Here is an 18152-nt window from a genome sequence, read left to right on the forward strand (position 1 = left end):
AACAATGATCCATTCTACATTTTCCTTGGACCTTTGTCCTCTTTACTCTCTTGTTTTCACACCTTACCCTTCCATATCTCTATGTCTCCCTCTCGCCTGACTCCCAGTCTGAAGAAGGGTCTCGACCAGAAACGTCACCCATTCCTTTTTCTCCAGAGATGCTGCCTGTCCCGCTGAGTTGCTCCAGCATTTTGTGTCTACCTCCGACCATCAAACATCCATTTTACACTAATACCAAACTACTTCCATCTTATTCTCCCAGTTCCCGTCAACACATCCAGATTCTAACACTCACCGACACACTTGGAGCAATTTATTGCGGCTAATTAACCCACCGATTCTCAGGTTTCTTCCAATTTGCTGTTTTCTTCAACAATGTAATCGCTTATTCAATTTACAGCAGATTTTATTTCAAGCCTTGACAGTGAATGACCAAGCCTCAATGGATTACACAGGCAACTCCACTATAAATCAATGCAGTCAGCAATAAATGGTGTGCTTGAACAGATTGGAAATCCATAAAATAAATCCAAATAAATATTCCTTGCAGCAACAAACTTTGGTGGACCACCGGTTTACATTCTGGGAAACGGTTGTCAACAACTAGGATGCATCCTTTTTTGGACACGTATGTAAGGAATAACTACGGTGCTTGAAGGAAAATAAATGCTGGTGCCGGAAATCTTCATTAAAAGCAGACGATAACATAAAAGCATTGCCCGTCAACCTCATTGTGCTCTTATTTGTGTAGTGGTTCCTTGTTCCGGGTGATGCCTTGCTCGGAAAGGAGAAACAATGGGCAAAAATCTATCAATGAGTCCATGATCATTATCTATTATCCATGATCATTATCCTTATCTATGTATCTCCCTCTCCCCTGAAATCAGTTTGAAGAAGAGTCTCGACCTGAAACATCTCTCCAGAGATGCTGCCTGTCCCGCTGAGTTACTTCAGCTTTTTGTGTCTATCTTCAGTTTAAAACAGCAACTGCAGTTCCTTCCTACACAATAATCCCTCTCCCATGTTGTCTGACAAAGATCCCCATCACATTTACTACATATATAAGAATCTTCCTCAGTTTACATTATTCTTTGTACATTATTCTTTCAGTTCCTAAAGCATATTCCTGCTTTTACTGATTTAGTTTAGAGATACAGCATTGAAACAGGCCCTTCGGCCCACCGAGTCCGACCCAACCACCGATCCCTGCATATTAACACAACCCAACACACACTAGGGAGATTTACACCGAGCCAATTAACATACAAACCTGTATGTCTTTGGAGTGCGGGAAAAAAGCGAAGATCTCGGGAAAAATTCACGCAGGTCATGGTGAGAAAGTATAAATTCCATACAGACAGCCGTAGTCAATAAAGCAGCAACTCTACCGCTGCGCCACTGTGCCGCCCATTAAATCCATTAAAGCATTAAATCCAAAAAGATTCTTCCGTTCCACATTTCTCCAGCTTTTCCACTGTTTTGTATGGTTGCCCTATCGACATACAGAAAGCAAAAACTCATCTCCCTTTTTACAAATTCTAATTCTCGCTCTTTTTGAAAATTATTTTTGAATTATGGAAGAGAAAAAAAAGTTTCACAAAATAATGAGGTACCTCAATAATGCCAGGCATGAAAAGGAAAGGCAGAAGGTTTAGATTTACGTTTACGTTCATTATTGTCACATGTAGCAAAGTGCTGTGAAAAGCTTTGTTTTGCAAGTTCAACAATCAAATCAGATAAAGACAATACATACATACAATCAAGACAAACTCTTGTACAAATGGTAGTAAAGAGATTCAAAAGAGTAGGGTGATTGTAAGGGCGGCATTGTGGTGCAGGGGTAGAATCACTGCCTTACAGCACCAGAGGCCCAGGCTCGATCCTGACTTTGGGTGCTGTCTGTACAAAGTTTGTACATTATCCCTGTGACCACATTGGTTCCCTCTTGAGTGCTCCGATTTCCTCAAACACTCCAAAGACATACAGGTTTATAGGTTAATTGGCTCTGACAAAATTGTAAATCGCCTCTAGTGTGCAGGATAGGCTAGTTTACCCGGTGATTGCTGGTCGGCGCAAACTTGTTGGGCTGAAGGGCCTGTTTACACGCTGTATCTCTAAAGTCTGAAGTTTAAAATATCGGATGATGATAGATCTTCCTCTGGCACCAGCACACTAAGAGTTGCCATGCTCCGCCAAAATCTTATTTTTGTCTCACATGGTTGAAACTTTCAATTAAGTTTGATCCTCTAAATTGCTATTAATACATCAATGTATCCCAATTTGAAAAAAAACAAAACAGATATTCAATGTGTTAAACAGAGGGTTGTGATCACTTTTAAGTATAAGCCTTGAGAGCAAAATAAATATGAAATAAGAAATGAAAATCCTACTTTGGGGTGTGAAGGCAGCACTGCTATTTTGGATTCTGCAAGTATATGTGGTTTTATAAAATGTCACAATGCATTGGGTCAGTCAACATTGCACACCATTTTAACAGACCTGGTATATAGCACATGGAACGACAAGGTATTTAATGGAGAGTCTTAAAGGACTGTTAGTGAGTTAAAAGCTATCTTAAGGGCCTGTCCCACGGGCATACGACTCCGTGCGGGAAGCGCGAACTAAAGGCTGGTCCTACCAGCATGCGCAAGTGCAACCTAACTTTGTCGCTTGAGCCGTACGGCCTCGCGGGGCCGGTCCCACTTCGATCGCTGGAGCCGTAGTGAGTTGTGCGGAGCTGGTCCCGACATCACGCGGAGCTCCGAAAAACTGACCATGTTCAAAAATTCTGCACGGCAAAGGCCCGCCGGCCCGCAGCCGCCTCGACGCCGTATGTCACGCGCGAACTTCCCGCGGACTTCGCTCACACTTCATGTCACTCACTCGACCCCCGCTTCTGGTTAGGTCGCGCTTGCCGTATGCCGTCGCATGCCCGTGGGACAGGCCCTTACCTAATTAATTGCAGAAGCAGCCTCATTGAGACTTCCAGAAAGCATGTTTGGAGATCCTACAGATAATTAATAAAGTTAAATGGACTTATACTTTGGTTACATTTGCAATGGTGCTCTGCTCTGAAATAGACAGAGTTCCAGTCCATTGTTCAGTCAAGATTTCCAACAACTCTATGGCCTGAAGATAGACACAAAATGCTGGAATAACTCAGCGGGTCAGGCTGCATCTCCAGTGAAAAGGAATATGTGATGTTCATTCTATTACTCTAGATGTGGTACAAGTGTTGGAGAGGCAAACACAGTAATTCAGATACCAAGTTCCCAGTCTTAATTTTAATTTTCAGAGGCAATCATTAAACAAAGCAAAAGGATGACATCTTGAGCATGGACTTATCAATCACAACTACCAAAGCCTGTTAATCCTATAACTTTTTCCATCTGTGAATATCTATTTCATATTAATTCCTATTGGAGGCTGAAAATCACACACCACCAGGTTTGGGAACAGCTACTTTCCTACGACCATCAGGTTCTTGAACTGACCTGCACAACCCTAATCCTGGATTCTTGGCAACAGAACATTACTGATATCTTCTTGACTTGTTTTCTAATTGTGTATGTTTTCACTGTTTTTTTGCAGAATATTTTCTTTTCAGTCATGGAGAATTTTACTGCCATTTAGGTATAATTTAGGCCTTTGTGTGGTGTTTGAGTTTGATTAATTGCGAGATACAGTCCTTTCAACTCATCAAGTCCATACGGATGATCATTCGCATCAATGATCACTTGTTGACACTAGTTCTATGGCCATTTTCTCATCCACTCCCTACACACTAGGGGAAATTTACAGTGGCCAATTAACCTGCAACACCACACGTGTTTGGGATGTGGGAGGAAACCGGAGAAACCGGAGGAAACCCGCACAGTCACAGGAAGAACGTGCAAACTCCATTCAGCCAGTATCCGAGGTCAGGATCGAACTGGGGTCTCTGGTGCTGTGAAGTAGCAGCTATAGCAGCTGTACCACCTTGCCACCCCAGTACATGCTGCTACAAGAAAGGTTTTCATTGTACCTGTACCTCACTGTACTTGCGATTATGACAATAAACTCAATTTGATTCGACTTGTTTGTCCTCTATCTTCATTACTTCTTGCAATTCCTCTTTTGCCAAAGGACATGTTGCACTTTGCTTGTTGTACAATGTAAAACATTGTATAGTGAGCCATAAGTTTCGCCATTAATGTTTCTGCGTCCGTGAATGTATGAAATTCCATCGTACTTTTTTGATGGAATATTCAAAGCCAAACGTTTAAGGTACAACATCTTAGGGCACACACAGAAGAAGCATAAAGGCAATTTGTTCAAATTTGTTTGGTTTGTGTTTGGGCAGAATGACAAAATAGGCTGTCCTCTTCATAATCAGGATCCATCTTTTTTTTGTTGCTAAGGATCTGAACTGATAGTTAAATTATGGAAGAGGTGACACACAGGATACTTTGCATGTCTTTTGAAGAACATGCTGCAAAGGAAATGTTGATGTGTTCTGTCAGGGAAGCTGAAATTTAAGCATTGCACATATTCATTTAATCATTGGGCTCGTGGCTCGACGATTATAATGAGTGAACGATTTCAAGGATTTTGTAATTGCCTTTGCGTTTTATCCATGGCCCATCAGGAGTCTCCATGTCATCTTTCTCTAATGGTCTTGTCAGAGCTCTGTGATGACCCTGTGTAATTGGCATAAAATAGGATTTTACACTCAGATTGGCAGCACCAATTTATTGAATAGTGAGATCAAGCCAGACAAATTTTCCTGTAATTTGTGGCTCAGGAATGCTAATTCCCTGGAACTAAAGTGCCAAATTGATGGGGTGGAGAACTATGAAACTGGATCACTGAACCTGTCACATTGTCCACAAAATCCTAGTGTTTACCCAGGAGATAAGGAGCTATAGTTTTTCAGTGAAGGCTGTGGTGGAAGTGTATGTAGGAACTATTCTCAACCTATCGGCCCCTCCACCTGTTCCCTCAATGTTGCCAATCCATTTGGAGAAGGACTCAGATCGAGTTATTTTCGGCTTCTGCAATGGCAGGCTCTGATAACAACGCCATCTCCCATGACGATGATGATTGCAATAACAAGGAACTGCAGATGCTGGATTATACTAAAGATAGAGGAACTGGAGTAGCTCGGTGGGTCAGATTTCAGGTCGGGGCTTTTCTTCAGACTGGTCGCAGAGGGGAGTGGGGAAGAAAAAACTGGAAGAAAGAAGGGTCTGGATGAATCATGGCTGGCAACAGGAGACTCAGGCGAAAGGTAGATTGTCGAACAAAGGCTAGACAGAGAAACAGGTGTAATCCCTAAATAAATAAATAGTTGCCAACTGTGGATGTATTTTCTATGGGGGGGTGGGGGGGTTTGGGGAATGAAACCAGTGCAATGTCAGCCAGGATTCAGAGGAAAGGAGTGGGGAGGGGTAGAGGGAGAAGTAAGGAGGTGGGTGGGGGTAAGGGCTGACGGAAGGAAGGTGTTTGTCGAAGTTACCTAAAATTGGAGAATTCAAATGTTCATTCCCTTGGGCTGTAAGCTACCCATGTAGAATATGAGCTGCTGTTCTTCTAGTCTGCACGTGGCCTCACTCTGGCAATGGGGAAACCCAGGACAGAAAGGTCAGTGTAGGAATGGGAAGGGGAATTCATATGGTTAGCAACTGGGAGATCTGGTAGGCCGTGACAGACCAACCAGACAGATTTATTGCATTGCTCCAGCAGTTTGTTGTATCCTCTAGATCCCAACTCTACAGGCTCTTGTGTTTCCAACAATGTTATTCTTCACTGGAACCTTTTCCTTAATAATATTCAATGATTTCTAGATTTTCATAACGTTTTTTTTATCCATTGATCTGTGCTATCTTTTTATTGGTTCTTATTCATTTACATTGCAGATTCATTTTGTTTTTATCTGTTCTGGCCTCTTTATTGATTTACATTAAAATTATGTTGTGTTATCACATAAGCCTGACTGTGAATTGTTCACATTTTCTGTTTTTTCCTGATGGACGGATTGCTGACGGATTTTGAAAAATTACCAAAAGGGAATAAAAATAACTCAAATGCTCCAAACAACATCCAGGTTAAGGTGGTCACTTCTGCTAAGCTGGATCCACGTTCACATGAGAATGTAGCATAACCAACCAACAATAATCAAACTGTGGATCATGCAATGTCAGAAGGCAAATTAACTTACGAAAAGAAGCAAGTGTAAGCATTTGGCACTTCAAGTCTTCTTCCCCTTCAATGCGATCTTGGGTGATCTGTCTCAAAAATAAGGATGGCACATTGGCACAGATGTTGAACAGCTGCCTCACACTGCCAGAGACCCAGGTTTGATTCTAACCTCGGGTGCTTTCTGCATGGAGTTTGCATAGTCTCCCTGTGACAAGGTGCATTTCCTCCAGGTGTCCGGTTTCCTCTCACGTCCCAAAGATGTGCGGGTTTGGAGATTAATTGGGCTATGCAAATTCCCCCCCCCCCATATGTAAGGAATGGAAGCAAAAATGGGATAACACAGAATTAGTGCGAACGGGTGTTCGATGGCCAGCATGGACACGATGGGCTGAATGGCCTGTTTCCATGCTGAAAAAAAACCTAAAACGAAAACAAACTATGTTTCCTCTTCTGCGTCGATTCCCCACAGCCCGCAATTCCCTGTTCTCTTAAACATTTCTGCTAAATATCCTAAAAGACCTAAGCTCCCCAGCCTCTGGGATAGAAAATTCCAGAGATTTACCACACTCCATGGGAAAATGTTCCGATCTACGTCAGTTTTAAAACCCTCCCTCATAACGCTATAATAATCTCCACTAATTTCATGATTCTCCCCTTCACTCATGGAAATATCTTGCCATATGCTCGATGTCTCAGAAAGATTTTATAAATCTTTGAATAAAATCACCCTTCATTTTTCTAAGATCAAAACAATATAGATCCAATTCCTGTCTGCGCTCGTGATATGGAAACTTTCTCATCCCAGGAAGATGATTGCTGAATCTCTTTTGGACTGACTGCCTCCAATGCCAGTATATCCTGTTTTATATCAACAATACACGGAATTGAGGGCTATGGACAAACGACACAGACGCGGAATTGAGGTCAGCGTAGATTAGCCATAATAATATTGAATGGCAGGGCAGACTTGAGGGGCCCTATTTTCTTCTGTTCTTGTATTCATTCTTAACAACTCTTGCTCACTCACAGTTCACTTTGCACCGTAGATGAAACTGACAACTGACACGTTTCTTGGTATATTTCATGTCTCCATGTCAATTGCTATACATGCTTTCCATAAAGTGGGTTAAGCTGCATTTCCACTCTAGCCAGAGAGCAAGGTTGGTAGTGATCAGAATAGTCAATATAACCTTGCATTCTGTTTGTCGGTGAGGAAGGAAATGTACATATTAAAGCATTCGGATTATTATTTAGACAGGTAGAAAGGAGAGTGGACATTTTAGAGATTTCCGAAGCTGTGTCTCCTGCCTGAGCAACTTGATACAAACTATTCATTTTCATTTTTAGATCAATGTTTAGACTAAAAGATGGATCCAGCAGCCAATGCTTGTATCAGGATGGAGCTGGGTGGTGGGCGGGGATGGGTTGAATTGAGACAAAGTGGGAGAGTGGTCTAAGATCAGTTTGTTCTGTTTCGTTTATGACAATAAAACACTCTTGACTCTTGGATAGTGTGGAAGATTTTCAAATGATACAGCAACATGCAGATCAGTTGGAAATTTGGTCAGAGTAATGACAGATGGAGTTTCATCTGCACAAGTGTGAGATGGTGCTTTTGTGGGTTCAATGCAAGAGGAAAGAACGCAGTAAATGCGGGTTGAAACATCACCTATTCCTTTTCTCCAGAGATGCTTTCTGACCCGCTGAGTTAGTCCGCCTTTTATTTTGTCTATCTCCAGTTTAAACCAGCATCTGCAGTTCCTTCCTACCCGTTGACGTTATCTCATGCTCAGTAGCTTTTCAGTCCTGGCACCTCAAAATGAGAATGCAGCAGGATTATTCTGTGAGATGTGGTTTCTAAATAGTCTAACCTCTGACCCGCGTAAGTTCCCGGAGCAACTACGGACGGTCATTAAATAGTTGTCTCACCACTACCAGTCCTAAACATTTGAAAATTATATTATTTCAGCCACTTCTGGGTCAACTTCACCAATGGTCACCCAGAAGGATTGGCATTGCTTTGTATTATGGTCAGTTGCTTCCGATGCATCTTACCACATTCACACCCATTTTGTTTTCAAGTAGTCCTTAAAACGCAAGCCATGAATAATAAGACTACCAGAAAACGCAATGTACTCTTCGAGGATGCTGATGAACTTGGCTACTTGAAACAAAGTGATTGAAGGAAATGTAATATACTATATGGCAAGGTCTTTACTCGGGTCATCTTGATCCGCCTGCGGAATGGCAGAATGTGTCTACCCAGAGTCACAGTGCGGTTTCCGAGCTTGAAGGTCAACCGTAGACATGGTCTTCTCCCTTCGCCAGCTCCAGGAGAAATGCAGAGAACAGCAGATGTCCTGGTATGTTGCTTTCATTGACCTAACCAAGGCATTCAACCTTGTCAGCAGAGATGGCTTATTTAAAGTTCTGCCAAAGATCGGCTGCCCGCCAAAACTGCAGAGCATGATCGCATCCTTCCACATCAACACGAAGGGGACAGTGCAGTTCAATGGCAGCTTCTCTGAGCCCATTGACATCCACAGTGGCGTTAACACAAGGCTGCGTGCTCGCTCCCACACTCTTTGGGATTTTCTTCACTCTGCTTCTGAAACATGCCTTTGGCACTGCGTACTAGATCAAATAGCAGGCTCTTCAACCTCACCCACCTCAGAGCAAAGACAAAAGTACGTGAAGCTTTCATCAGAGTTGTGTCCCACACCCAGCAGGAACCACAGTCACTGACGGACCGCTTCTGTCGGGCATGCAAGGACTTCGGGCTGACCATCAGCCTGAAGAAGATGAACGTCTTGGGCAGGATAAGTTCACATACCTCGGCTCCACCATCACCGACAATGTCTCCTTGGACACAGAAATTGATAAGAGGATCGAGAAGGCAGCTACAACTCTTGCTCGCTTCACAACTCGAGTGTAGACCAACCCAAAGCTGACAGTGAAGACAAAGATAGCAGTCTACAATGGCTGTGCCATCAACACGCTGCTGTACGGCAGTGAGACATGGACTACATATGCCAGGCAGGAGAGAAGACCTAAACACCTTCCACCTGGGAAGCATCCGCTGTATCCTGGGCATATCCTGGCAAGACAGAGTCTCCCCAACGCTGAGATCCTGTCTCGCACTGGCCTTCCCAGTATGTACACTCTACTCAGGCAATGCAGGCTGCGGTGACTGGGCCATGTCCACTGCATGGAGAATGGCCGTATTCCAAAAGATATCCTCTATGGAGAGCTGACATCTGGGAGGAGAACCATCGGCCGCCCCCAGCTACGTTACAAGGATGTCTGCAAGAAAGATATGAAGGCACTTGACATCGATGTGGAGTCCTGGGAGAGCCTTGCATCTGACCGTATGAGGTAGAGAGGTACCTTGAACCAACATCTCAAAACGGGGGAAGAGAAACTGTTGAACGCAGCGGCAGACAAGCGGGCAGGCAGAAAGGAGCGCGGCAACTTCAACAGACTAGAGACCGCACACACACAAATGTGACCTTTACCACAGAGACTGTCACTCCCGCATTGGTCTCTTCAGCCGCAAGCAACGCTGCTCTAGCCGAGGTATGGAGCAAGCAGCCAACAAGTAGGATGCATCACCCATGGTCCGTCATGACCGAGGGGGGCCTACGATGCATATATACCAAGATGGTACTTTAAAGAAATGATCAGCCGTTTGGAATCACGATTATTCAGAAGGGAAACTACCCAAAAATAATGAATTTAGGCAAAGATTGCATTACATGTAAGCTACATTTGTGCTGTAACAATTGGTTTGAGGCCAACTTGGAAACGAAAGCTGCAATTTGGGTTCCAGACAGGCAGAACCTTGTTTACATTGCGAGGTTTTTGACTCTTTGGAATTTAAATTCACCAGTCTGAAAAGAACCTCTTGCAAGTGTGAGTAAAATCGTTAACTGTGTCTCAGCTGGCAGCTCCCTTGCCTCTAAGCCTGAAGACTGTGGGTCTTAGTTCCACTCCAGGGAGACAAGCACAAAAATCTAAACTAATGCTCCGTGCAGTGTTGGATAAGGCATTAAACTTGTTCGCTCAGATCACTGCATGAGGCTCCATGCCCATATCTTTGAATAAGAGCAGGGGAGTTAGCTTTTCTCAATTGTTCACGGGATCTAGAGTCAAGAGAGTCAAGTGTATTTAATTGTCATAAGCACCGACAAGGGACCAATGAAATTCTTAATTGCAGCAGTTTTACAGGCATGTAAACACAATTCACACAGATAATATATCACAACAATAAAAGATACAATAACTTATTAACCACAATACTAGATGTGGCACGGTGGCCTGGCGGTAGAGATGTTGCCTTACAGCGCTGGGGACCCGAGTTCGATCCTGACTACGGGTGCTGTCTGTGCAGAGTTTGCATGTTCTTCCCGTGACCTGCATGGGTTTTCTCCCGTATATCTCTGGTTTCCTCCCACACTCCAAAGACGTACAGGGTTGTAGGTTAATTGGCTTAAGGGCCTGTCCCACTATGGTGACCTAATTTGTGAGTTTAGAAGAGTTTGCGCTCACCACAAACTCGCAGCATGGTCGACACGTGGTCCTAGGAGGTCACTGTAACTCTCCTTCATGCTCGAGAGAAGTTTCCGCATATTCGCGGCCTCAGTTTGGTCGAGGAAAATGTTTCAGCATGCAGTGGTAGTGGAGGTCGCCATAGGCAGTCGAGGTAGCCGTAGGCAATCTCCTTCGCTGACCGGGCATTTTAATTGGCTCATTGGAGTTTTCCGAACCAAGGAAAACCAACCGGTAATATTAAATGCCCGCTAAACTTTATTAAAATTGTCTGGCTTCTTAAAAGTGTCTCCACTCCTTCTCCCCCCTTTCTCTCCCCTTTCTCTCCCTTTCTCTCCCCTTCTCTCCCCTTCTCTCCCCCTTCCCCCCCCTCTCCTCCCCGCTCTCTAAAGGACTTACCGTACACTGTGCCAGCTGTCTTTTACCTTCCTGTTCATTGCGGATGCAAGGTGAATTTCAGACTGCGCTCCCCCGCTTTCCCTGGCCCCCGCCTTTGCGATGTGATTGTGTTTGTGTTTGTGTTTGTGTGTGCGCGGACAGTCGGTCCAGGTCACGGTTTCTTCGCTGACAGTCGATCCAGACGGAGGTTTTCAGGCAAGTGCCCTTGAACTTGAAGGTCGAAGACAGTTGCTGAAAAGTCGCGTAAGTGGGACAGACCCTTAAGTATGACAGTGAATTGTCCCTAGTGTGTGTAGGCTGGTGATAGTGTGTGGAGATCGCAGGTCGGCGCAGAAACAGTGAGCCGTAGGGCCTGCTTTCAGGCTTTTAGTCCTTAGTGCAATAGAAGTTCATAGTTGAGGTTAGTGTTGTGTAGTGTTCGAGAGTCAAGCGTCCAGCATGTTTTATTGTCAAATGTCCTTCAAACAGTACAATTAAATCCTTGCTTGCCTGATGGTTGTTAGGGAAAAGCTATTATTGAAACTTGTGGTTTTCAGACTCCTATACCTTCTTCCTGAGGTGGACCTCATTGGCAATACCATATTTATAATTTTATCCCTCAAATTTAGACCATTTAAGAGAGATGTGAAGAGTCAATCACATTGGTGGGTCCAAAGCTGCACTTTATCCAGGGTAAAATTTCTCATATTTCACTTGGGCAGCTTACACCTGAACAGTATGAACATCTTTCCATCTCTCTCCCCAGTTCTCCATCTTACTGTCTCCACTACATTTTATCTCTGTTTGCTTTGTTGTTACCTTCTCCCAGCTAACAATGATCGATTCTACATATTCCTTGATCTCCATCCCCTTTGCCCTGTTTTCACACCTTCACACTTCCTAATCTATCTATCTCCCTCTCCCCTGACATCAGTCTGAAGAAGGGTCTAGACCCGAAACGTCACCCATTGCTTCTCTCCAGAGATGTTGCCTGTTCCGCTGAGTTCCTCCAGCATTTTGTGTCTATCTTTTATCCAGGATCGGTAGGGACATGAGATTTATTTCCCCGAGGTGCATTAATGAACCAGGTTGATTTTTTACAATAATCCAGATATTTTGTTGTTATCTATACAAATAATAATGTAAGAGATATTTACAAACTTCTCTATGATAGGATTCAATTTCTTTTTTTCCCTGAATCAACAGCCCAGGCATCAGCTTAGTAGCCCATTAATCACTGTCACACATTCAAACAGGATTTATTTGTCAGTCAACATTAGAGAAACAAAGTATCTAGTCATTATCACAGTAATGCTTGTAGGAACTTGCTGTGTACAGATTGGCACTTGCCGTTCCAATAATGCAAAAACAACTGAACTTGAACAGCTCATCATTGCTGGCAAACCACTTTTTGAATCCATTGAAGGCACTAATGAAATGCAAATCTTAAAGATATACACAACACTAATCATGAGAAACTTACTTCTTTAAACAGCTGGCAGCGGAAATCATTGCCATACAAACATTCAGCATGTGATCAAATACTGTAGATTTAAGAAGATGTCTTGGGCCTGTTACAAACCAGTTTTAACATGATACAATGACTATAGATTTGCAATGCTGATGGAAAATCACCGCCCCAGTATTGAACACCAGCTATGAACAAACTCATCAGTGACTTAAATACTTCCACTGTTTCTTGTATGCAGCTAAAATGTACACTTTACGATTAATTTTACAAAGTGAGCTTGCTAAAAAGTAATCCATAGCTCACTGCAAAGCTAAATTTAATTTCTATTGTAAATTTGATCAGATTCTGGGCATCTAGACAATAATTGTTTGCACTGGATGAGAACATATAGAGCATGCAACAGTACAGCACAGGAACAGGTCTTTTAGGCCACAATGCCCATGCCAAGCACAATACCAAGTTGAACTAATTTGCTCTGCATGCACATGATCCACACGCCTTCATTCCTTGCATATCCATGTGCCACTCCAAATTTCTCTTAAAAACTACTGTTGTACAGGAACAAATCTGCCTCTACTAACACTCCCGACAGTGCATTTCATGCACCCACCCCTCTCTGGCCCTCAACCCCACATCTCTATAAACCTTACCGCTTCCACATAAGCTAAGCTGTTCAGACTTTGGCATTTCCATGTTGGGAAGAAGGCACTGACTGTCATATCTATGCCCTATCCATGCTTCTCATAGTTTAAGTTACTTCTATCAAGTCTCCCCTCAGCCTTTGACGTTCCAGATAAAACAATCCGAGATTGTCCAAGCTCTTCTTATGGTCAATCCGGGCAACATTCTGGTAAACTGCTTCTGCATCCTCTCCAAAGTATCCACATCCTTCCTGTAATGGGGCGACCAGACCAGTGCACAATCATCTAAACCTGGCTGAACCGAGTCCTATAGAGCTGCAACATGACTTCCTCAATGACCAAATAATAAAGACAAGCATGCCTTCTTTACCACTGTATCTACTTGTATCTACCTGTATCTACTTTACCACTGTATCTACTTGTGTTGCCACTTTCAGGTCATTTTGAACTTTGATCCCAGGATCCTTCTGTACACCAATACTGTTAAGCATCTTGCCATTAACTGTATATATGTTCCCTTACATTTGACCTCCCAAAGTACATCACCTCATATATGCTTGGATTAAACTCCACCTGTCACTACTCCGCCCATTTCAGTAGCTGATCTAAGTCCCGCTGTATACATTGAGAGCCTTCCTCACAGTCTGCAACTCCATCAAATATGGTGTCATCTGCAAACTCACTAACCAACCATTTACACTTATGTCTAAGTCACTTCGATATATCATGAACTGTAGAGATTTACCATAGATCCTTGCAGAGCTCCACTGGTCACAGACCGCCAGCCAGAATGACAGCCGTCCACTACAGCTCTGCCTTTTCACCCTTCCACTACAACACTCTGCCTTTCATGAATTAGCCAGTTCTGAATCCAAATGACCAATAGACAATAGGTGCAGGAGTAGGCCATTTGGCCCTTCGAGCCAGCACCACCATTCAACGTGATCATGGCTGATCATCCCCAACCCTGTTCCTGCCTTCTCCCCATATCCCCTGACTCCGCTATCTTTAAGAGCCCTATCTAGCTCTCTCATGAAAGTATCCAGAGAACTGGCTTCCATCGCGCTCTGAGGCAGAGAATTCCACACACTCACAACTCTCTGTGAGAAAAAATGTTTCCTTGTCTCCGTTCTAAATGGCTTACCCTTTATTCTTAAACTGTGGCCTCTGGTTCTGGACTCCCCCAACATCGGGGAACATGTTTCCTGCCTCTAGTGTGTCCAAACCCTTAATAATCTTATATGTTTCAATAAGATACCCTCTCATCCTTCTAAACTCCTGAGTATACAAGCCCAAGTCACCATGGATCCAATGCATTTTAATCTGGTTCTGCTTACTAAGAGGATTTTATCAAATTAGGACTTTATCAGCGGGTCAATCTTAAGAAGGGTCTCGACCCAAAACGTCACCCATTCCTTCTCTCCAGAGATGCTGCCTGTCCTGCTGAGTTACTCCATCATTTTGTGTCTATCTTTGGACTTTATCAAATGCCAGGAATCATAAGAATTGAGGTGCCACTGTGCATATTATAATTCACATGGAAGTATGTAACCATATTTGATTTTTATTTTATTTTATTTTTTTTGATTTTTGATTTTTAACTGACTTATAATATACATTGTATGTTTGTTCCAACATTCCTCCTGTACTTCCATGCCTTGGTTAATACTTGTCCAGCTGAACGTTATATGTAAGCTCTTTTGTATCGGCTGTCTACTAATCATAATTGTAATATATGGTTTCAATGGGTTTTTACAATCCCAGCCATCCACAGTAGACATGAAAAATCTGAGATTAAATCAGTTTAAAGTGTTATTAACAGCAGCAGAAATAATTATCTGAAGGGCACATTTTTATATTTCCTGTAGCAGACGAGTGATTTCTGCAAAGGAAGGTAATTTATTTTGATTATTGTTTAAGGTGACTCATAATAGATTATTTGGTCTTTATCTCAAGGTAATAACATATTGCTAATGAAGCAAAACTTGCACATTTCTGCAGCAGTCTTTATGTTGTTTAGCAGTAATATTATGTTTTGCCAGATCTCCAAATGTTACCTCCGATAATGTCTTCTATGCTATCATTTTATTTGATCTGGAATGGAACAACTCAGTACTGATTTGAAGGAGATCAGCGCAAGTGAAATGAACAGAAATACTGCATTATCTCTCACTCTAGTTTCTCTTTATATGTTTCAAAGGATTTGTGCATGTTTTGTGAAGCTATTGTACAGAGACTTTTGGTGGAAGTGGGTGGCTGAAAAGATTCATAGGGCCAATTCCCAACACCATTACCATTCCAATTATAAGTTTAGCTTAGTTTAGTATTGGGATACAGCATGGAAACAGGCCCTTCGGCCCACCGTGTTAATATGCGCTCCCTGCATATCAACACTATCTTTTACACACTAGGGACAATTTACAATTATGCCAAGCCAATTAACCTACAAACCTGTGCTTCTTTGCAGTGTGGGAGGAAACTGAAGATCTTCCGAAGGAACCGAAGAAGCACCTGGAGAAAACCCACGCAGGTCACGGGGAGAACGTACAAACTCTGTGCAGACAAACTCCCATAATCAGGATCGAACCTGGGTCTCTGGCACTGTAAAGCAGCAACTTTATCACTGCGCCACCGTGCCACCATAAAGCATAGACAAATAAATGAATCCAAATAACTCTATTCTAAATTCTAAAACATTCAAACATGTTGCTTCCTAAAATAAATCTCGGAAATTATGAATTTTGTTGCTTTCATTTCTATACTAATCAAATTGTCAAATAAAGATTACAAGTTTAGGATTTTATCCTGATGTGGTCTAATCCTCTGAGTTAAAAAAATAGGCGCACAATCTATCACTGCAACTCAGTAAAAAAAATCATGCCAGAGGATGGAGCTAAAGTTCCATTAACAAGCAAGATTGAAACGATATCTGTTAGAGTAATTTTTCTTCAAATTTATTAATTGTACTAACACATAAAGAAAACCATTTAAATCTTCTGTCATAAAAGTGGCCTCGTTACATTGGATCACTCTCCTTGAGAATCCGGCAGCATAATTAGCTATATTTGAAATGTTCAAACGATACACATAAGGAAGTTAGTATCCACATTGAATGAAGTTCATTAGGGATTTCTACTGTGTGTTGATGTTCAACTGAAAATGAGAATGACATTTGTTGGAGAGCATACTTGCAGGCAGATTGTTGTAAAAGTTTGAAATCCGAGCAAAAAAAGCGAAGATATTCACAAAAAGCTGGAGTAACTCAGCAGGATAGACAGTATCTCTGGAAAGAAGGAATGGGTGACGTTTCAGGTCCAGACCCTTCTTCAAGAAAAGCAAAGAACGGGTGGCATGATGGCGTAGCGGTAGAGTTGCTGCCTTACAGCGGCAGAGACCCGGGTTCCATCCTGAGGTGTTGTCTGTACAGAGTTTGTACGTTCTCCTGTCTGGGTTTTCTCCGGGAGCTCCAGTTTCCTCCCACACTCCAAAGACCTACTGGTTTGTGGCCTAACTGGCTTTGGTAAAATTGTAAATTGTCCCTAATGTGTCTGGTAGTGTTAGTGTACGGAGATCGCTGGTCGGCGCGGACTTGGTGGGCCGAAGGGCCTCTTTTCCACATTGTATCCCTCAACTAAACTAAATGGGTAGAGGCCAGATCATAGAAACACAGAAAATAGGTGCAGGAGTAGGCCATTCGGCCCTTCGAGCCAGCAGCGCCTTTCAATATGATCATGGCTGATCATCCAAAATTAGTACCCCGTTCCTGCTTTCTCCCCATACCCCTTGATTCCGTTAGCCCTACGAGCTGTAACTAACTCTATCTTGAAAACATGCAGTGAATTGGCCTCCTTCTGTGGCAAAGAATTCCACAGATTCACAACTCTCTGGGTGAAACAAAAATTCCACATCTCTGACCTAAATGGCTTATCCCTTCTTCTTAAACTATGACCCCTGGTTCTGGACTCCCCCAACATCGGAAACGTTTTTCCTGCATCTAGCCTGTCCAATCTCTTAAGAATTTTACATATTTCTATCAAATCCCCTCTCATCCTAAATTCCAGTGAATAGAAGCACAGTCGATCCATTCTTTCATCATATGTCAGTACTGCCATCCTGTTAATTAACCTGGTCAGTCAGCATCTGCGAAGAGAAAACCAAAAGTGGAAGAAGAACACGATTTTTCAGCCTTGCAAGTCTTTTTCTCTGTCGGCTGATTTGTTGTTCAATTCAACTCCCCAACTTTGATATTCTTTCTTCAAAAATTAAAAAGAAATATTCCCTGTTTTGAAAATTTCATTATAAAGTGTCAGATCAATATTCTTTCATCAGACCCTTTTATAATAAATTCCCTAAGTTGTTCCACATGGTTACTAAGACATACTGTTCTGACTCATTTCCATATTATTATTCTACATCCTTACTTCAAACTTTAGTTATGAACTTTAATTTATTGACTGTTGCCGATTGTTGTGTGCTCCTGCAAGGCTGCCAATATGGAAGAGTTCCTACCTTATGTGCAGACTATACATTTCTGCTTTTGACTTTTTTGGGCAACAGAATCTGAGATTTGGAAAGTTAAAAGCTTGTTAAGATCTTCTTTTGTTCATCGATAACTTCTTCCTAAGATACTGAAGAAGGGTTTCGGCCCGAAACATTGCCTATTTCCTTCGCTCCATAGATGCTGCTGCACCCGCTGAGTTTCTCCAGCATTTTTGTGTACCTTCGATCTTCCAGCATCTGCAGTTCCTTCTTGAACTCCTAAGATACTATTTAGTTTGATTAATGATTAATAAAAAAAGCACACAGAGTGTTGGCAAAGTCAATGGGTCCAGGCACAATCTCTGAAAGACCTGGGCATGTCCTCCAGAGACGTTGTCTGACCCGCTGAGGTACTCCGGCACTCTGTTTCAATTAATGGGTGAATGCGGTTGATC

The sequence above is a fragment of the Leucoraja erinacea genome, chromosome 18 (genome assembly GCF_028641065.1).
Source record: "Leucoraja erinacea ecotype New England chromosome 18, Leri_hhj_1, whole genome shotgun sequence".
Classification (NCBI taxonomy): Eukaryota; Metazoa; Chordata; class Chondrichthyes; order Rajiformes; family Rajidae; genus Leucoraja; species Leucoraja erinaceus.